Source organism: Lepidothrix coronata, unplaced genomic scaffold (assembly GCF_001604755.1).
Source record: "Lepidothrix coronata isolate B3197 unplaced genomic scaffold, Lepidothrix_coronata-1.0 Scaffold45, whole genome shotgun sequence".
NCBI lineage: Eukaryota > Metazoa > Chordata > Aves > Passeriformes > Pipridae > Lepidothrix > Lepidothrix coronata.
In genome coordinates this window covers 1,023,851-1,046,606 of record NW_016690225.1, presented here as the reverse complement: position 1 = coordinate 1,046,606, position 22,756 = coordinate 1,023,851, and the positions used below count along the sequence as shown (strand labels likewise).

The 22,756-nt window shown below is 38.9% G+C and overlaps 1 protein-coding gene and 1 long non-coding RNA gene across 4 annotated transcripts in view; both read right to left on the bottom strand.

Moving 5' to 3' along the window:
- The window catches only part of DLGAP2 (DLG associated protein 2), a 455,132-nt gene that overhangs the window by 347,394 nt on the left and 84,982 nt on the right, over positions 1-22,756 (bottom strand). The window lies entirely within an intron of this gene.
- LOC108497155 lies at positions 566-22,258 on the bottom strand. The gene is made up of 3 exons (XR_001874699.1): positions 22,137-22,258; positions 2,112-2,216; positions 566-796 (listed from the first exon to the last, which is right to left on the bottom strand). It is a non-coding gene; the product is annotated as an uncharacterized LOC108497155 (long non-coding RNA).

Below are 22,756 nucleotides of genomic sequence, written 5' to 3'. Positions count from 1 at the left end.
ACATATCCTCAAGAACTTGTCTCCAAATCAATACTTCCTTCCTTGTAAGGCAGAGGTAGGCAATGTTTTATTCACAGTATTTCTGAAATGGCTAAATGCAGCTCAAAAGACAAAATTTTTAGAATACGTACTTTACTTAAGCTTTAAACCTGCTAGAATTTGGTATGATTTACACATCAGAGCAAAAGAGATCTTCAGCTCTGAAGTAGTGAGGTGTAGTCAATCCCTGCTGTATTCTAAACTTTGCTCCCATAATAGTAACTGAACAATCCTCCTCAATTCCAAATATTTCCATCAGTTCAAAGCAGAAGTGGGGGAACATCCCACACAATCAGAATCAATAACATGGGGGTGAGGGGACAACAGTAAAAATCTAGGAGTTATTCAAATATTAGAGTAAATCTGTCTGCATAGAGATAACAGATATTTGATTAAATTTATCATTCTATGGAAAGCACTTTGTGATGTATGTCAGTGAAAGAGGTTTTTGTCTGCTGGTTTCATTTGCTCATGGCAACAAGAACAAAACACCAAAACAGAAAAATACTGATTTTCAGTAGTCTTTATTCAGATAGCTGTATTTGCATGTCCAGGACCAAACTGAAAGACACTCATCCACGTTTCCCAGAGGAAAAAAAGTGAAGATGTAAATGTTAAGACTGTTTTGAATGTAGAACTCTACTTTTCATAGCTGTTGCCATCTACCAGCACTTATGTCTGTGCCAAACCTTTGGTAAGTTTGCTTATGTCTTTGTTTAGTCCAAATTAGTTCTGCAGGGGAAAAAAGACAGGAGACCTGTTGGAGAAAAAAATAGTAATTTGAAACTTTCAGATATTGAAGATCAGACTTATTTTCTTCAGAAAGAATACTTGTGAGGCTGAAGAAAGCCATCACTCATTTTGTAAAATAATGAAGGCATGGAATGAGGTGTACTTTGATTTCCTGATTACAATAAAAGTGGGAATAGTTTTTTACTGTCTATTCTAATGTGAAGAAGAAACCAGTGATGTTCTACTGGCATGCAAAAGAAGTGTATATGAAGTAGTGCTATATTATGTACAACAGAAAATTAATTACAGCAGAATTATGCAATATGCTGCCCCTCACCAGCACTGGTAAACATCAAGTGTTTTCACAAATGGAACAATAGCATCCATTATGTTGTCTCAGAATACATATGCTTCATAATTAACATTATTAAAAGAGGAAAAGTCTGTTCTGTAAAAGCAAAGCAGTAAAGAGACGTTCATAATCTCTACCATGCAGTCCATTAACCTCAGAAATTTTAAGTAGCTTCACAGTCATCCATGGCATTTTGGATTTCTCACAGCTTCAAATCTGTGGGCAGCTTCACAAGCTTTTTGCAAAGTTTCTCATGACTAGGACATCTGTAAAATTTCCTCCAGACCTTTCTTCAATTCATCTCGTGTTAGGTATTCAGTAATTGACATATCTTAATAAGGATAAAGGTACATACTTAAAAACACACTCTACTGCACACAATATCTTTTTTTAAAAAACTTATTGGCAATTTTAGGTGCTGTAAGATATTAAAAGCATACTGTTTCTTAATCTCAGCTTTTTTTTTTCTCACTTCAGTGTGAGTTTTTAATGAGCAGTGTTCTCAGATGAGTCTCATCGTAAGGAGCTAAAATAATCAGATATCAACCTGCCTTTTACGAACTAACCCACCATTCAACATAGGTGTCTTCACTACTTAGGTGAAAAAAATTTATATATTTTAGAGTCAGCTGAAAAGGTGCAACGCTGCCTGACATGTTGCTTAGAAACAACTGACAAATTTTCTTCTTGGAAGTGTACTCTGGAAATATAAAAGGATAGAACTGGAATGCTAAATTTTGGCATAGTGGTTTTTATTAATTTCTTTAGTCCACAGAGGGAAGAAATTGGTACGTCTTTGTTAATTCTGATCTCATGAAATTGGTCTTCTTTTCATACAAGAAATTGATTCAGATTTCACCATCAAAATTGAACCTCAACTGCAATAACAATAACATCTTTAAGTTAGCCCTCACAATGTACTTGTAGTCCTGTCTCCTTGACATAAATACTTTTGTATTTCTGATACAGATAAGTGAGATGGGCCTACCTGAAAAAACATATAAGGATAATGTTAAAGGAATTCAGAGGTCAGCATGCACAGAAGAGGATATCACTTCTTCCTTTCTGGCTGGCAGCACTAAATAATGTTGCACTACAGAATGTAACATCATATAAAAAAGATATTTAGATCCTCAGAGCATACTAATGTCTGAAAAAGAGATACAAAATACACTCAATCTTATACCCCAGGGCATCCACACAATTACATTAGTACTAGAGGAGAAGAAGCAATATATGTACCTTCTTAGAAGTGAAATCCTACCTAACCAATTTGCAATTCACCTTGGGTGATGCAGAACCTAGATATAGAACCTCTAAATGGCATACAGGTAGTCAGCTTTAGCTGCTCTGGATTATCCATAAGAAGACTCATATCTGAGCTGGTTTAGGGTTTTGAGTCTAAGGCTTCAAATTCCAGAATTCTTAAGGACTACATATGTTTGTAGTCTCATGAACAGGGAGGAAAAAACCCAACCAACCAAACTGATTTTTCATCTGAATGCAAGGCAAAGACAGTTACTTTAGATTTTGGTTATACTACACAATTAAATTTCCTAAATTAAAAACCAAATTTTCAATGTCTCATTGGTATCAGGGTTGTTCTGAATTACCAACCCCTGGTGTCCACAGACAGGTCAAAATCATATGGAATGGCTTAGTGTGCTTCAACACTGTTATGCCATGCTACGCAAGCACAAAACTTGTTTTGGCCTTGCAGTTTTCCTACTCTATATACTGGCCCTAGTTTAAGCACACTTTTTGAGGGAGCAGTATCTAAAGTCTTCAGGGATTTCCAGAAAAAGGTTCTCTAGAAGCTGATCAAGCCGCCGTGTCCCCAGCAGCACAGCAGAGCCCACCGAGCCCCACAGAAGGCCGGGAGACAGCTGTAGCACCCCCTCCGCTTCCTGCTGCTCCCACAGGCGCCTCAGCTCCGCTCCCACAGCCCACGGGGACGCTCTGAGTCACAACTCGCAATGTAAAACCTCCGTCTGCAAGAGGGTTCCTCCTCTGTAAGCAACAGGAGATGATACTCTGACTAGGGAAAAAATAAGCCAGAATGTGGCATTCATCTGAGGAATGATGCTGTACCAATGTCCTGCATCCTCAGTCAGCTCCATGACTGATTTAAACTTGGGTGGTAGAAATTCATATTGGTGTTCCGTGCAAGATATAACACTTCAATTTAAAGACAAAGAATACATATAAAAGGTTTCTTTTGTATTTTTTTTTACATATAACAGTGCTATGAGTCACTTTTTTTCCCCATAGAGAACTGTTAACTAACCATTACACTAAGTGTATGTTTAATAAAACAAAATATCCAAATTTGTAAGACACACTTTCTAAAGGTCATGTTCTGTAATGTCACACTGATCACCACCTGATTAAATTGCCTACTGCTCCAAATTTAATGAGAGACTGAAAAGTCTCAATGATAATTGGGACAGACGATTCTTTGAAGAGAGAAAGTGAGTGGGTAGTTAGTCGAAGCACAGAAGAATGCTTATTAGTGTGGAGGTGGAAGAAGTCCTTTCTGAGAAAAACAATTGAAGACTATTCTATTTGGAAAACATTGACTTTTTATTTGTGCTACTTCACTGGAGTCCTGGATACCGTATCAATTCCATAACAGGTGGGGAAAAAAAAAAGAACAAAAAAAATCCAACAACCAATAATCCAGCAGTCTCTTTCCCGCCTACAATTGCATACTGCGTAGTAAATTTAATGATTTCACATTTTTCAGTATAAAAATCATCATTATTTTCAGGAACTCTCTAAGTGATTTGTGTCTTGTCCTGTTTTTCTTAAAAGTAAAAATTTTTTTTTTACTCCAAACAAAGTCATTGTCAGGAAAAGTGCACAGAAAGATATAAAGACAAAGACAGTTACAACCATCTGATTGAAAATTACAGAACCCCTACGTTAGGGAATAGGGAACAATTTAATCTTAATTAATATAAAGTCCCTTAAAGACACTGAGTATTTTTTATGCTCTTCCAATAAGATTAACAAAATATTTTACTGGGGATTGGAAATGGCACTAAAGTAAACTGCTGTTAAATATGTGGCTCAGATGTTCATTAGGAACATAATGATAAAGGGACAGTTCTCCTAAAAAGGACTCTATTTTTAAAGTCATAATCAGATCTTTTTCTGCCTAAAAGATAGTCCATTTCAAACAAGTATTATTTAAAGGAGATCACATGTACTGCATTATAAAAAAGATCAAGTAAAGTAATTGCAATAGACATTCTGGGTTCATAATCAACAGAATTACTGATATTTTTATGTCTTTAAGCCTGCAATTCCATCTTGATATCCATATTTTACTCTGACTGCAAAATGCATATCAAAATTCCAGACTGTCCTTTTTGAAGTTAAAATGTGCCATGAAAGCAATATTTAAGATTATCAAAGACAAAAAAAAAAGAAAAGGAAGCACTTAAGACCTAGTCCAGCTATCAGGAGCTATGACAAGTCTGGGATTCTCAGGTCACAGACAGGAGGACTGTACAAATACCCCCCAGCAGAAAGCTCTCTTTCAGAAGCTGTATTTATTGTTCCTTGTCCATTCTGAGCCAGGAGCATGTCAAAATACGGATGAATTGTGGTTGAAGACTGGGGTTAAAATCTGTCCTCAAACATATAACTGAAGTTTGTTGTTCAGTTGAAAGGCTGACTTGTTTTCTAGTTCCTAATTTTCTTTTCTTTCAGAGCAGGTATTTTATTTAGAGTTATATCTGGCTAGGTGAAAAGGACAGACATCAACTGCTTATTCTTCAGACTGGTACAAAATGTCTAACAAGGTACTGGGAGAGTGGCAAACTGTGCAAAACAAACTGCAAACTCAAGCTATAAGCAGCAACATGAACAATCTGGCTACTCTTCCAAGGAGCAATGGACTTCAGTAAAAAGTCATTTCCTTCTTTAAGAGAAAGCAAATGTTGGTTCAGGCAATTCCCACCAGGTCTATTATTATTTACAGACATCACTGTTGGCTCTCACTCAAGGAGAATAGGGGGAGGGGGAGAGCTCCAACAACTTTCCAAAGAGAAGAGGCGTAACTCTTCACAGCACAATCTTGGGTGCAATGAGAAAGGACTTCATTGCTAATTATGGCTTATTAGTGATATTGCATTATAAGTTATCACAGAAGGGGTTCGGGTCAGAAAGCATATTCTTGTTTTGAAAAATCTTATGTCTTACCTTTCCCTGAAGGGACTGAAGTCCTTTCCTACATCATGAATCTAAAGTACCTTCTTCTAGTCAAATGGTTTTAGCCTACCTCCACAGAATTAGAGAAGATACCCCAGTCCCTGGCAAGAGGTCTTCTCTACCCTCAGACTGAACAATTTCTCACAGGAAGGCTACCCTTGCACCAGTTCTTCCCCCCACAACCCCTCATGTCCTGTGGTAGGTACAAGCGACATAGCAGAACAAGATCTGCGCAGGTGAGAGGTTCACAGAGTTGACATAACCTGCAGGGGAACCTCATCCATCAATAATTCGAGTCAACTCTTCAGCTCTTCTAAATTCAGGAAGGGTCACATAGCACTTATTCCCTTGCCAGTCTCATGTGCCCATGCCTGGAGGTCAGGTAGTGGGATGGCACCAGCTCAGGGTTTATTCTAGTGCTTGGAATACGTTGTAACCTCACTCCAACAAAAAGGAAGCACACTACATTAAATATTCCTTTACTTCACCATATGATCATGCCAGATGGTGGTTTTTCGGACCTATCTGAATGTGGCTACATAATTATGACTGAACTCTCTTCTGAGATAGAAGAATCATAGAGTCATAGAATCAATTGGGTTGGAAAAGACCTCCGAGATCATCAAGTCCAGCCTTTGATCCAACACCACCATGGTTACAAGACCATGGCACTAAGTGCCACATCCAGTCTCATCTTAAAAACCCCCAGGGACGGAGAATCCACCACCTCCCTGGGCAGCCCATTCCAATGTCTGATTACTCTCTCTGTAAAAAATTTCTTCCTAATATCCAACCTAAACCTCCCCTGGCAGAGCTTAACACTGTGCCCTCTTGTCTTACTGCTGATTGCCTGGGAGAAGAGACTGACGCCCACCTGGTTACTGTCAATCCAAACTCCCAGGTCCCTTTCTGCCTGGCTGTTCTCCAGCCGCTCTGTGCCCACCCTGTAGCACTGCATGGGGTTGTTGTGGCCAAAGTGGAGGACCCGGCACTTGGCCTTGCTGAACCTTACCCCTTTGGAATTAGACCATCTCTACAGCTTGTCCAGATCCCTCTGAAGAGCCCTCTTGCCTTCCAGCAGATCAACACACCCCCCCAACCTGGTGTCATCTGCAAATTTGCTAATGGTATACTCAATCCCCTCATCCAGATCATCAGATACAGAACTGGGCCCAACACTGATCCCTGGGGGACACCACTAGTGACGGGCTGTCAACTGGATGCAGCCCCGTTCACCACCACTCTCTGGGCCCGGCCCTCCAGCCAGTTCCTAACCCAGCACAGAGTGCCCCTGTCCAAGCTGTGGGCTGCCAGCTTTTTCAGGAGTACATTATGGGAGACAGTGTCAAAGGCTTTGCTGAAGTCCAGATAGATCACATCCACAGCCTTCCCCCCATCCACCAGGGGGGTCACCTGATCATAAAAGGAGATCAGGTTGGTCAGACAGGACTTGCCTTTCCTAAACCTCTACTGGCTGGGTCTAATCCCTTGTCCATTCTGTAGGTGCTGTGTGATTGCACTTAGGATGATCTGCTCCATAACCTTGCCAGGCACTGAGGTCAGGCTGATGGGCCTGTAGTTTCCGAGGTCCTCCTTGCAGCCCTTTTTGTGGATGGGTGTGACATTTGCCAACTTCCAATCATCTGGGAGCTCCCCAGTGAGCCAGGACTGTTGGTAAATGATGGAGAGCAGCCTGGCAAGTACATCTGCCAGCTCCCTCATCACCCTTGGGTGGATCCCATCTGGTCCCATAGACTTGTGAGGATCCAAGTGGCTCAGCAGGTAACTGTTTCCTCCTGGATTACAGGGGCATTATTCAGCTTCCTGTCTCTGTCTACCAGCTCCAGAGGCCAGTTGTCCTGAGAACAACCTGTCTTACTATTGAAAACTGAGGCAAAGAAGGTGTTAAATACCTCAGCCTTTTCCTCATCTTTGGTGACTATGTTCCCCCCTTGTCCAGTAAAGAATGGAGGTTTTCCTTGCCCCTCCTTTTGCTACTGATGTATTTGTAGAAGCGCTTCTTGTTATCCCTAACAGAAGTGGCTAGATTGAGTTCAAATTCTGCCTTTGTCTCTCTAATTTTCTTTCTACATGACCTAACTATATTCCTAAACTATTCCTGAATAGCCGGTAAAAATATGGAATGCTTCATGAATTTCCATGTCAGAAGTTTGTAGAGATGCTTCTTCCCTCCCCTTAAGCATGCGACAGTGAGGAGCACCCATGGCAGAGTCTGCTTTTTCTCTTTGAGTTTTCTCACTTTCCAGTCTTCGAGGAAAAATAAGAACTTACCAATCTTTCTGCTCTAACTGAATTTTCAAGCCTACGTTTACCAAATGGTTTGCAATTATGGGAGAAGAAGGGAAGGAAAAATAATAAAAAGAAAAAAGAGAAAGAAGAGAGATTGTAAGAGCTAGCTTAAATGCTTGAACCATAATATTTCTAGGACTGTTTCCACTGCCCAGACTCCAGTGGCATTATAAGACCACCTTTTAGTGATCACGTCTGCAAATGCTGCCTTGGAGGAAGACAACCCTGGACAGAATACAGAGAGGAGAGAAGCAAGTAAGAGCAAGACAGTTACAATTACCAGACTAGACAGTGGTTATTCATTTCACCTCTAAGGAGAAAGCATATTTTATTAGTCACTCTGTCTAAACTCTGTTCTTTAAGCCTGGTTATTTTATACACTGAAAACTGCATTACTGAAGTACTAAATGAATATAAATAACATTTACATCCAACTCATAGTTCTTATGTCACAAAGCTTAAGAATGCCAACTAGATAAATCCAAACAAATCTAATTTCACATTTCGTGATACAGAGACTCAGGAATAATAAAGCATGACAATGTAATAGTGGACAGGAAAAAAAAAAAAGAAATCCCTGCATGGGTTTCATTTTATTCTCGAAGAGGTATATAGTGCCATTAATTGTGCAGGCCATATACTAAACATGAACATTTAGTCATGGAAAACACTGTCAGTCAGTTGATAACTGTCACGAATCTGCTCATCACAGTACTTCTTTCTTCTTGGTTCACTTTAACAAAACTGAATATTAATGCACAACAAAAATAGTAATCTTTGCATGCAAAACTTATGTATTTCTCTGAAGACACCCCCACTTCCTCCTACCAAACAGCTGTGTACAATAGCATATTCCAAAAAATTTTCTTTAATGCTAGAGCAGCAAAGAATGGCTGAGGTAAAAGGAAGTCTTTGTCAAATGCCCTGTTTGGTGAAGACACTTGAATGTATTTTTATTTTATTTACAAATTTAAAAGCTGGTATCATATTATGTAACTTCTTCCAGACCAGAATTACTTTACAATAAAGCTATGATCTGAATGAATCTTTAAAGAATTATTGGCACTTCCCACACCACCTATTGGTGAAATATATAGAGGCAAGAGAAGAGGTCCGACTAGAAAAATATGAATTATGGATAGACGTGAAAACCTGTTATTAATCACCTATTCACATGTGCAGCTGGAGGAGAGACACATTGAAAAGTGCACTTTGAGTCCAAAATAGGAATAGTAGATCTCCAAACAGATATCTAAGCTAAGAACAACAGCTTACAGTATCTGTCTTGTGGCTAGTTGGTGCACTGAATACAGTAGGTTGTATCTTGCTATGTGCAAGTACATGGTCTGAAACACAAGGCTTTTGATAGTTCTGTTATTGAGAAAAGTTATATGATGGGGATATCTCTTGTTTGGATGTCATAAGTTAAAGCCCACAAGCTCATGCTAATGTCTTGATTCATTTCAGCCTGTTGGGAGTTTGTAGAAAATGGCATTAACCAATTCAGGGTAGTTTGAGTGCTGCAATAGGTGGTTCCGGGATGGAACCTGTCCTTACTTCAGGACAGGTTTTTCATCCAGTGCAAATTGCAACTGTTTAGTGATGTACTGAAGAGCCTCAGGCTGGAAATGTATGCAATGAATAGGCATGCAGAACCAGCACCAGTTTTCTTTCATACTGTAGGAAGTTACTGCATGATGACCAAGTGGTATTTTCACAAGTTTGATCAATTTTTACTAATAAAGCATTCTTGGTTATCAACATCTTCCTTTGCATTGTGCACTGGGCCTTGTCTTGGCTAATTTGCCTGTTATGCACTGTCCTGAGTGTATACATACTGCTTACCCATCTAGCACTAACTTAGGTTTCCAGCAGGAAGCTAAAGAAGTCATTTCCTTACTGAAGGACAGTGGAGCTGTGGCTAACAGCTGAATGAAATGACATTGCACTGGCGCTTTAGATACAGGGCAATCATCATTTGTCTGTACAGAACTAAAGAAAATAAATAGGATTTTTCAATTACAGATTAGAAAAAGTATTTGTTCCTAAGGCTTTACTTCAAGGAAAAGGTGGATGAAAGCAATGCACTGGTTGCTAAAGCTCTTGCATCACTGAGCAGTGACAGAATCCTTGGACCACCACAACGAACTCATCATACTGCAACAAAGGGATTCATAATGATCCAAACATCTCCATTTAATGCAGGCAGCAGTCAGGATCTCCTAGCAAGCACTGCCCAAGATGACACAGAAGTTAGATCAAGTCAGAGCTCGCACCTGACACAAACGTACAGCAGAAGGAAGGGGCAGAGATAAGAAAAGGATAGAGGGAATCTGTCATGTATTTGTAAAGAAAAGAAACAACATATTCCACATAGACTGAACATAAATGGGACAGTGTGCTCTGTTGTTAGCCAGAAAACAGACAAAAGTTGCATGGAATGCAAGAAAGAAGAGCCTGTTGGGAGATACTTGTTCATCTGACAATTGCTCAGGCAAGATGAAAACTTGAGACAAGAATTATTCCTAAAATGAAGCTGTGGGTTTCTCTACACAGACTTGCCACATACTGGTGTTCCCCAGGGCCCAGTGTTGCGGCCAACCCTGTTTACTATCTATCAATGAACTGGATGAGGGGACTGAGTGCACCCTCAGTTTACAGATCACACCAGTTGGGTAGGAGTGTTGATCTGCTGGAGGGTAGGAAGGCTCTGCAGAGGGTTCTGGACAAGCTGGATCGATGGGCGAAGGCCAATTTTATGAGGTTCAATGAGAAGTTTCAGGTCTTGCTCTTGGGTCACAACAACCCCATGTGGCACTACAGGCTGGGAGAAGAATGACTGGAAATCTGCCTGGCAGAAAAAGATCTGGGGATGCTGGTTGACAGCCGGCTGAACATTAGCCAGCAGTGTGTCCAGGTGGCCAAGAAGGCCAATGGTATCCTGGCCTGCATCAGAAATAGTCTGGCCAGCAAGACTAGGGAGGTGATCATCCCCCTGAACTTGGCATTGGTGGGGCCGCACCTGGCATCCAGTGTCCAGTTCTGGGCCCCTCATTAAAAGAAAGACATTGAGGTCCTGGAGTGTGTCTAGAGAAGGGCAACGGAGCTGGTGAAGGATCTGGAGCACAAGTCTTATGGGGAGAGGCTGAGGGAGCTGAGGTTGTTTATTCAGAAGAAAAGGAGGCTCAAAGAAGACTGTATCACTCTCTATAGCTGCCTGAAAGGAAGGTGTAGTGAGGTGGGGGTCAGTCTCTTCTCCCAAGTAACAAGCGACAGGATGAGAGGAGATGGCCTCAAGTTGCACTAGGGAAGGTTTATATTGGATATTAGGAAAATTCTTGTTGTCAAACATTGGAACAGACTGCTCAGGGAAGTGGTGGAGTCATCATCCCTGGAGGTATTTAAAAGAGGTGCAGATGTGGTGCATAGGGTCATGGTTATAGTGGTGGGCTTGGCAGTGCTGGATTAACGGCTTGTCTTGATGATCTTAGAGGTCTTTTCCAACCTAAAGGATTCTGTGATTCTATTTTATAAGGGAAGCATTGCTTGAACTAGTAAGGATGGAAAACGCTTTCTCCTTATTTTAGGACTAAGGTTTACAAGCATGCTCATTAAATATCATTAAAGGGCACTTTTTTTCTTTCAGGAACAAGAGCCAGAATAGATGATTTAGGTAAAATATATAGATTACTGGCCTCTGGTGAGAGTGGTGGGAGAAACTGAACTAAACATCAAATTCCCTGTCACTAAAGTTGATTTAACAGCCTGATTTTCAAGATCATAGAATCATGGAATCATAGAATCAGCTGAGTTGGAAGGGACCTCCAAAATCATCAAATCCAACCCTCGATCCACTACCGCTGCAGTTGCTAGACCGTGGTACTAAGTGCCACATCCAGTCTTAAAAACCATCTTAAAAACCTCAAGGGGCGGAGAATCCACTACTTCCCTGGGCAGCCCATTCCAATGTCTAATTACCCTCTCAGTAAAGAAATTCTTTCTAATATCTAACCTAAAGATGTTGAGTTCAGTCAGTTATATATAATTTTCTGATGCTGGATGTTCACTTTAACTGAGTATAGCTATGCTAATTATAACCTCACTGTACTTTTGCTCTCCATAGGGCTCCTACTTTGCAATGGGCCACATTTTAATTAAAGAGAATGTTTTCTTCTGCACCACTGTTACGCATCCAGACCTGCTTGCAAAGGTTTCCTCCAGTCCAGCTGCATACCTATATAGCAAATGGGTGCAAAGGGGTAAAGTAGCTGCAGCCCTAATATGATTGAAATTAAAACTTCATCCTCTCTTGCTCACAAGCTGCCCTCTTTTATTACTTCGACTTTCAGAGCATTGTGAACACTGAAATTAATAATATTTGTTGCCTCTGCTTTTTTCCTTTTTTCTAAAATCATGTTGTAATAAAATTGAGACTTCTCTAGATGTCTCCACAAAAATTATCAGATGATGAGAGATACTTACACTAATTAACAAAACTAATCTAAGAATATGAAAATGCCTTTTTCCTTAGTCCTCAAGTTTTCACTGAAAGAAATTTACACTTGGTATTTTCCTTACTTGGATTGGGCTTTTGGGCACAGATCTAACAGGACAGATTAAAAGTTAATTATCACCTTGTGATATTCAAAATTAAGGTGCTGTCATGAAGAATGTGTATGGGACCTTAACAGAAATAACAATAATATGTCCTTTTTTCTTCTATTCCAAGGTAACAGAAAAAATAATACTACAGACAACAAGAAAAATATCCTTATTAACATTTAATTGGAAGATTTTGTACATTTGACAGAATTTTGAGAAACTTATTTTCTGTTTGTATCTTAACTCAAAATTACCTAATTTAATTTATGTGAATGGTAATCTACATTTATGTAAATGGAAATCATGAGAAAAGAGTTCATACACTCAAAAGCTAAAATGCTGTAGGCAAATCCCTGCTGCACACAAAAGTCTCTTACTCTAACTGTATAGTTTTGTATGTCAGGTAAAAAATATTGGTCATAGGTGGTCTTGGAGGTTTCTACAGTGTCCTCTGTATCAAAAAGTTCAGGACTGAGCTGCTCAATGAGCACACAAAAACAGTTCAACTAACCCAGATTTCACTGGCTTAGGTGACATGGTTATAATTTTCACCCCTGCAGCAACAAATCTGTGAGTGGAAAAATACTGCCTTCCTGCAAATTTTCTGGTTTTATTTTGGCAATTTTGCCACTTTCCTTAAAATATAGAGGCACTTGCATATAGCCCCACGATAAACTGTGTATTCCTGTTTTAATTAGGTTCATTTCACAGAAGCTGAGAACAAGCTAGCAGAATTTGGCATCTCTAGAGGACACACAAGAGCAACCACTGAGGTATGGGACACGCTTGTCTCGGCAGGACAGCAGCAGGATCTAATCCTGCCCTTTCCCAGTACTGCTAGTCCATCCTTGGCTATTCTTATGGATGTGTATTAATAGTGTGTCTTTATAACATTAAAGCAAAATTCTCCTGAGAGCAACTTGTAAGACACTGTACATATTTTTCATCAGAATACAAGATGTGCATGATTCAGTATCCATGCCCTTTTCAAATCCCAGGTTCCCACCAGTCCCAGCAGAGGCACTATCACTGTGCCAAGATGATGCTAAGAACACACAAAAAGTGGTTGACTGAAGAAAATGGCCAAAAATCAGCACAGAAAATATAGTTTTAACAGTTACCAACTGAAAAAGACCTTTACAGTCTCTGCTTTCCAACAGCGTAAGTCACTGTCAGCTTCGTTTGCTTTTTTTAAACATCAAGTACAAAGACTGCTTTTTAAACATGAAGACCTCAGATGTGTGTGTGACCACTGTGAAGAAAAAAAAATTCAGGGCATATGAGCTTCTTGTTCATATATTAAGAGTTTTCTTGAGAGACTTCAATGACCAGGTATGAGCAATGCCTATTATTATTAATAATAATAATAATAATATTATTATTATTAAGTGTGTATATGATTATGTCAACAAACGTGGGTAGAGCCCTTCCCAAATCTTCGTTCGTGAAGCCTAGCCATGATGATGTATATGATTACCAAGAGGTAATCGTGTACAGAGTGCCTTTTCTTCCAGGCACTAAGTTTTCCACACAGATATACACCTTGTCAAACAGCTTTTCTAGTGCAATGTGAGCATGAAGGCAAGATATACATCACTTACTGCCTTGACCTGATCATCATCTGAAATTTAGGATACTCAGCATTATTCTTCTACTATGACAGCAAGAACCTCTGAATCCAGCTTGTAGACGGACCTGGGCCACAGGCCATACACAACCTACCCCAATATCCCTATTCTGTGCCACATCAACACCAGTAAATAAAATTCACCAAGAAACATTCACTTACTGGGAGGGCAACATACACAGCCTGTCCACACAACTCTCTGGACGACTCTCTTTCCTTCACAATAGAGTGGCTGCATCCAAGAAGCTGCTGATGTGTCCTGTCCTTAGCCTCAGCTACCACGTGTCCATGTCTAGCAATTGCCTGAGACACAGACAGTTTTGGTCCCAAGCAAAAAATGCAGTGGAAAACCCCTCTATGTTAACAATTTAACAATATGGAAAATATTAAAATCTGTGGATTGGAAAATAACAATATCTCTGTATCTGTGGACAGAATGTTTTGTTTGCTAGTACAGATGTAGCCTAGGTCCTTATTTACAGCCTGGCTGAAAACATACCTGTCATTTCTAGTTTAAAAAGAAAAAAAAAGGAAAGGAAAATGGGAAAGGAAACAGGAAAGGAAGAAAAAGGAAGGAGAAGAGCTCAGAGAAGCAATCTGAAAAACAAGTCAACACAAAATCTGTGTAAAAAATACACTGAGGCAGTGGAGCCTGTATGTACTCTCAGATGAAAAAGAGTTCATCTCAAACTACTGTGAGGGACACAAATATCTAGCTACTGGCCCTGTAAAAACAAAAATCCTGAAGTTTTGCAATTCTGGGTAAATCAAAATACCTCTCCTTTCAATGTAAACAACATTGTTATTTGGATTCAAATCTGAGAGACATGACATGAGGAGAAAAAACAGCTTTGGATCTAGTGAAAAAAAAAGTTAACTCTACTTTGCAATAGATCTCTATCAATACCTAACACTGCAAATGTCCAAGTCCTGGAAGCTGGAACCTCATACAATACTGCTGAGAGGCAGCTCTGCCACCCCAATATTTGACCACTTGGTTCCTGTGGCTTTACAATGTGACTTGCAGCTGCACAACTGGGAATTAATATACATTACAAGAGTGAGTTTTAGTCTAGATTGGTTCTTTGCTCCCTTTCACTTCGTGCTTACACAGATGTTTCCATGAGCTTAGCAGTGGGGGAATACAGGACCCATTGGACCAGCTCAGGAGCATTTCCTCCCATGTCAGCATCGATATAAATCACTCTTGGTGAGTACAGGCAGCCACACCCCTCTCAACAGTGCCCTTGTGGAGGCAGCTGCACATATAACTCTGGCAATGTTAGCCCACGTTTGTTGTGCTGTCACCGGTACATTTGTAGAAACATTAATAAGAGTAACCAGAAGTTCCAGAAGACCTTTGGGAGGTACCACAGTACAAAGAAAAACAATATTTTGATTTCTCTCTTGCTCAGTTTCTCACTTCTGGAATCTAATATCAGTCCTGAAATAGGATATTATCACAGGCCAGAACTGGTACTATGGGAAATTAGTTTAATGAGTAATTCAAGACATGTCCTGCTTTTAGATTCCCCCCCTCCAAAAGTGGATTGCAGCCCCAAGTTGCCCTCCTCTTGTCACACTCACAGCAAAAATACAGACACAGCTCAGGTTTGGTAAATTTTGGCCCTATTCTCCAAGAGGGCAGTTTCTTACTACTTGTAGTGCCTTTGCAGCACAGCTCACAGATAATTACTGCTTCAACAGGTTTCCAAAATGTTCCCTATCCATCTTACCCATTCTTTTCGCTAGCTATCATCAGGAGCTTTACATATTTGAGTGTAATCTTCCTTTGCTTCTTATTTGTTTTTATTATTATTGTACCATTATAATCTCGTTATAGTATTTTCTAGTTTCAATTATTGTATTTAATTTTTTTCTGAGTCACCGTAATTGCTTTTAGTTTTTAATAATGTTTAAAATTTGCACTCTCTGAAGCACACATTATCATTCCCATTATAAAATGCAGTTAAAAGGTTGCCAACAATCTTGGTTTGCACTCTTCAACTGATCTTTTTGCCATGGACCCTGCCTTGCCAATGCCTCCAGACTACAAAGGCAGATTCACTTTTAAACAACAGGCTAATCAGAATATAAGAACTCATAGGAAAACTGGTCTTCATATTTCTGTGGAAGATAAATATTTCAGAAAATTCTTAAAGCATAGGAACATTACAAAGTTATTCTGCAATCCATCCCACTATAGGAGTTACTGGTTTTCCAGTCTGGGTGTGACTGGTAAAACGACAATTTTTCGACAAGACTCTCGACTTTTGTGACTGAATGACCATTAAGCTTACACATAATCATATCAATGAAGTGTAACAAAGTAACTCACCTCTGACAGAAAATAAGACATTCTTCTCATTTCCCAATTACTTCTCTCAAATGTGAGATTAAGTGTATATCCACCAATCAAGCACACATCTCCAATGAAATTAATAAGATCTGAAAATCAATCCTGAAATGTTTTCCTGTACAGGAATCCCGTAACCTCTGAGGAATCAGAACAGCTTTACTTGGTTGTATGATTTGTCCATGTGAAATGTTTGCAGACGTGTTGATTCAGATTTGAATGATGCAGTTATTTAGTTAACAGATATATCTTTTTATCACAACACATTAAATTAATTTAGTTGTTTCTGATTTACCAGGACTGATGTTTTCCTAGAAACAGAACTAAATGCAATGATATTGTAATACTTTTAAAAAATTAGGGGTTCTGTTTTTAAAATAACTTTGACCCTGAATTCATAAACAACTTGGCAACAATCTGAGCCCTTATCTATAAACATTATTTAAAGATGTGCACAAGACCCCCTGTAACAATGACATAATTTTATCTGCAATGGGAAAAATACTGCACTATTCTACTTAGGAAACACTTTTCAATGTTTTGAGAAATGTGTCTCAGCACTTAATCCCATGCAAATCCCATTCATCGTACACATCATAAGCATGTAATATTTGTAAACTTTTAAAATTTAACTTTGAATTCAGCAGTTAGGACAGAGTACATGCATTTAGTCTTGTGCAAAACTAGATTAGAAAAGTTTTTGAGTATTTTGTGATACAGGATCACTGGAAGTGGGGAAAGATGGCTCTAGTGGATGGGTGTATTTCTCATCAAGGCACAGCTTGACATCCTGTTAATCCTCACAGCACTTCTGATTCATTCAGACTTGCTGCTATGAAATTGCTCTTTAGCTTGTTCATCTGCATAACAAGTGATCTCTGATCGCTTCAGAGACAGAAAGATCCATCCATGATAACATCAAGATAAAAGTTAAAAGCTTTGATGTTACAAATAGCTGGGAAGAAGATAATAATTTAAGTGTAATTTTCAGGAGAATATGCAGGCTACATTGTACAGGTAACAGGGTGTGATGAAGAAATCATTTCAGCCTGTTCCTGAAGCCCTTAATTACCAGAAAAGCAACTCACATACAGTTCATTGTTTCCCAAAGAGCTGGAAAGGATCATTAAATCATATAGTTAAATCACCATGTCTCCACAGACATCTACATCTTACACAAAACTCGAGTCAACTTGGTTGTCTAAATGATGACCTTTTAAAGAAGCACATATCCACGGGTATGTCATGGTCATACTGGCAGCAGTATCTATATCGTGGCCACTAGAACACCAATGCCCTGAAAAAATTTTACATAGTAAGAATGAAAAAATTTTCTGTAGAAGAAATACAGAGAGGAAAAAGGGAATTCAGAATTTTTAAAATTTAGTGCTACAGCTAATATCTAGTTTTATATTAAGGAAAATTTTCAAACAGCAATTAGTCTTAAAGGTAATCAGTGCATGCACCCAGCTATGCAAGAAAATAAAAAAAAGTGGCCCATCTAAAGATCTTTACATCTATCTGAAGTGCATTATCAAGATATTTGAATAAGTACCTTGAAAATTGCCATAAACTGAAGTCAGAAAGTCTAAGAAGCCTGGTGTTCAAAAGGGTTATCATTTGACTCAGTATTGTAGTGCATGTCTCACGAATATTCTAGAAATACACCTCTGACTCAACAGGTCTGGCCTCTTGAGGTGAAAGGATCAACCCAAAACTCCTCAGGTATGACAGATATGAGACAGAACAGATCTGAGTGGGAGCTGTTCAGAGATGAAGAATCTGCTGCAGGAAATGGGTGTTCCATTTCCATCCAGCCATTTCCAGCACCATTTTCACCATAGCAAAAAAAATCCCTTATCTGCAGTTGTCTTGTTCTGCTTTTCTCAGAGAAATTGAAGAACCTTGTATTTGATGATGGAGTGATGCTTATCTGGTTCAGCTAAAATACACCTCTGTTTCTGAAAAGCCAAAGATCAAACTGAGTCTGACTGTAAAGCACTTTACCCAGATCTTAAGGGGTTTTTTCCCTCTTTTCAGCATGCCTCTGTGTTTTTTCAAGGTCACTTAAAAAAGACAAGCAAGAAAACTGTCATGTACTAATATAATGAACACCATTTGTAATGCTGAAACCATCTTCCTGTTCACTAGTCCTCTATTTAAATATCGTATCAGGAAGTGAGCCCTTCAACTCCCAGCATGACCCTGAAACATCCCATGTCCAGCCCCACAGAACAGAAAGAGTTAACATTTCTAAGAAGATATTCTTTGCTTTTCTAGTTTCGTGACCTTTTTTCTTGGTCCCAATCGGCCATTTCATTTTTCCCTAAACTAAAATAATTTTGTTGAAAGCAGTTCAGCTTTGTGGACACAAATGAGATTAATTTAGACAACTGTACACTTTATTCATGGTGTTCCTATTGTTCATTTCAGATATAAGTTTTAGAAGATTTTTCTTTTATATTTAATTCCAGTTTAGTGCTAAATAGGGCTGAACCTGGTTCCACTTGTTGCATAGCCATTCTAAAAGCAGCTCTATTTCACTGCCACCACAATAACTGTTTGAGATCTGTCTTTCAACCGTGTAACCCATTAATTCTGTTAAAATGGAGTGATGGTTTTACAAACATCTACATCAAGTCAGACAGTTTGCAGCACTCTATACACATTGGGCCGAAATTAACTAAAACATTGAAGAAAATTTCTGCAACCCTGAAAGCGTTCAAGGCCAGGTTGGATGGAGCTCTGAGCAACCTGGTCTAGTGAAAGGTGTTCCTGCCCATGCCAGGGTTGGAGCTAGAGGACCTTTAAGGTCCCTTCCAACCCAAACTATTCTATGATTCTATGACAAGACCTACTGTCATAAAAACATGTGAAAACCCATTACAGAGTCTAAACTTGTAAGTCCTTACTAACAAAAAAAAGGAGACAGAATTCAGTTTTTATATCAAAGGAAACTAATTTGTTACTGGAGTAATCCTGATTGTTACTTTGAATACTGATATAATACTGGTGCACTTATAGAGTTTTCATAGAATCACAGAATAGTTTGGGTTGGAAGGGACCTTAGAGATCATCTAGTTCAACACCCCTGCCAACAACACAACAACAACAAAGAACCTGTACCTTCATTTCTGCTCCAAAATTAGCTTACTCTTGGCACTTCCATGCCATCCTATTCACATGGCTTGAGACAAAATTCAAGACTGAATGTGCTGTGCACACATTCAAATGCCAGGAGGAAGCAGAGAGGAATGAAACACCAAAATATTTTTACTGCAAGCTAAACCTCTCAGGTTCTCCTGGAATGCTCAGTGTTAAGCTAACATCAGATTCCTTGAAGGGGAAAAGAAATATTTATGGTACAGTATTTATACCTTAGTTCAAAAGCTCCAACAGGAAGGCAACAAAATTTAAGTTAAATAACAACACAGTTTTGTAGGAAGCCATATGTCTCCTATAACGCCAAGCAAAGATGTCAGTGACAGTTAAGGATGCTCTGCATTTTACTGTTGAGAGTAATTTGTCAATAACTTGCAGGACACAATGCTAAAAGATTTTTGCAGAGGAATCAGCCAAGCATTACAGAATGTCAAATAGCTAAGAATCTACTAGCCAAAAAATTACATTAATCAAGTGTAAGTATAGTGAATAACAACCTAGGAAGTGTTTCTTACATGGTTAATAAAGAAGACAGAAATAAAAATTATGATAAGTTATAAAGAACAAAATTAGAAGATCAAAAACAAAGGCAGCAAAATTAGAGAGACAATAATAAAACAAACCTACAGGGAGCTGCAAAACATTAGGCATGAAAATCAGAAAAATATCTAATTTAGTGATAAAGTTGCCAAACTTAAAATAAAAAGGATGAAAATAACTACCAACAATGGAGAAGATTTGAGTTATTGACTATGTTGAGTAATGAAAGGTCCTAAGGAAAAGGAAAACAGAAAACATTAGCAAATGTATCTGATGATCTGTGATGTTCTTGAATTACAACTCAACAAAATAAAAATGATAAAATAGCATAGGATGTCTTCCACAAGGACTTAAATGATAGAGTTTCAAAAGAAGAAAGAAGACCACAGCTTCCTCACACATAAATTAGTTGAGTAAAGAAGTCAGAGATGAGCTCTAGCAGATAACAATGAATGCAATCAACTATTACTTGCAGTGTTTTCCAACAGAGTAATATCTTCATGGCTACAAGGTTGATATTTTGAAGATGTCCACCTTAAGGCCAAAATCTGCCTTCCAATACGAAGGTGAATCTCACGACAGTTAAAAGGACAAGCAATCAAATCTATCTCAGTTTACCCTTTCCTGAATTTTAATTCAAATAACAAGAAGTACAAACAAAACCAAAAAATCATAGATTCATAAAATGGTTTAGGTTGGAAGGATTCTTCAAAGATTATCTAGTCCAATCCCCCCTGCCATGGGCAGGAACATCTTTCACTAGATCAGGTTGTTCAAAGCCCTATCCAATCTAATTCTGAACACTTCTAATGATGGGCCATTCACCACTTACCTTCTCCAGTGTCTCACTATTCTCATTGTAAACAAATTCTTCCTTACATCCAATCCAAACCTACCCTCTTTCAGCTTAAAACCAATGCCCCTTGCTCTGTCACTACAGGCCCTGGTAAAAGTGTTCCTCTGTCTTTTTTCTAAGCCCTGTTTATATGTTGAGTGATGTATGGTGCAACCTATTTCTTTTCAAGTTAACACAAGAAATGGAAAGACAATTATATTGAAGGTATACAATACGCCCCCTGTGAAAAAAAAACCAAAATAAAATACTATTATCTCCTTCAAAAACATATTCTCTGCCTATGCAGGCTGATGTACCTTCATTTGCATCTTGAGTTCATAGTTATGAAGGAGCACAGGAGGATCCCTCACAGAGCCAGTCTCTCTGAAGTGGTAGAAAGTATCTGAAGGGTTCCTGTCAAATGTGATGTCCCGCCTAAAGAAGCTGTCTCTTTTGGATGATACCAAGACGCTTGTGCTTGCACACAAAGAAGGAAATAACTTAAGCACCATCCAACAGCCTACTTCTTATTGGACATCATAGTACCCTGTGCCTTTGAGAAGCACCACTTGTCACCATTGTATCCAAAATCCAAAATGTTTCCTTATCAGATAGGTTATCTCGGTCCCTGTAGCAACAATGATATTCAAAATGCTGCTAAAGAATCTGAAAAGAAAAACCTACAAATTGGGATTTTACTGTCTACTACCACCATCAGTATATCAAAGTTTGAGTGATGATTTGTGTTTTTCTAGATCAACAGCTTTCCTTAATTAGTTGCCCCATTCCCATCAGTTTCTCTAAAGCATTTTTAAAAGTGACTACCACTAAATAAAGTTATCAACTGATTTTCTTAAATACTTAACACAGCAGGACTTCAATGAAATAAGCATCATAAATTTTTCATAGCAAAGAAAAAGTATTTTGCTTATGCTATAGCAGCTCTCTATAATTTTCTAAAGTGCATTTAATGTTACAAACTGAAGTAAAGGAGACTGCCTCATTGCCATCCTGCAGCCCAGGGGAAGAGTTCAGAGTAAATTCCAAGTAACCTGAGTGCCAGAAGTCTCTTCAGCATGTGAAAACCAAACAGGCTTCTCCACTCCTATCTTTGAGTATTCGAGCTTTGACTTTTTCACTCTCCATAAACCACTCCAGAAGTACAGCATAGGCATAGCACTTATTGAGTCACTTGAACAGTTTGTCCAGTTTTAAAATGTTTTGAAAACCTCACTACGTTTTTCAGCATGTCACCTTGAAACTTGTTTCACAGAAGGAAGGTTCATTTCTAAAACAGAAGACAAGATCAGCAATCATGCAGGAATGTCACTGTATCACCATCAGTAAGTAGGAAGTTTACCACCTGGACTCAAGCACAAGACGGGGGCCTCAGCACTGCAGGAGATGCACTGGCTGTTTCTGCCTGCAACTCCTTCCAGGCAGAGCAGGGGGAGGTAGAGGTCAGCCTCCTCACTGCCTCTGCTGTGTTTGGCAGTCTGGAACATACAGAGCACTTGTTGCTAAGTAAAATACTTCAATTGTGCATGGCTCCAGAAGATGACACTCCACTTTGTGAGGTATAATTCATTCCACAAAAGGCTAAGTCTCTTTCTTAGAAAGCAGGCTGTGCCTTTCCAGCTATGTCCCAGAAGACCATGCCATATAAGCATGTTCAGAAGAATCTCAGGCAAAAGAGGCTTTTATTTTCTGTATTAGCTAGCAAAAAGTGTACTTCTATGCTTTAAGATTTTTCTGTTTCTGAAGCACTTTATAAAAGCACTCACTAGTTTCCTCTGAGCTAAGCAAATATTACCAGCAGTAACCACTGGCAAATACCAACTCACCACTGGGTCAGGAAAATTATTTAAGAGCAAATAAAAGCCCTCAAAGCTGGAAGATAAGTCTTCAGTAAAAATAAAATAGATACTTTACTGTTTGGATGGTTAAATGAACAATACCTGCCACCAGACTAATTTGGACAGA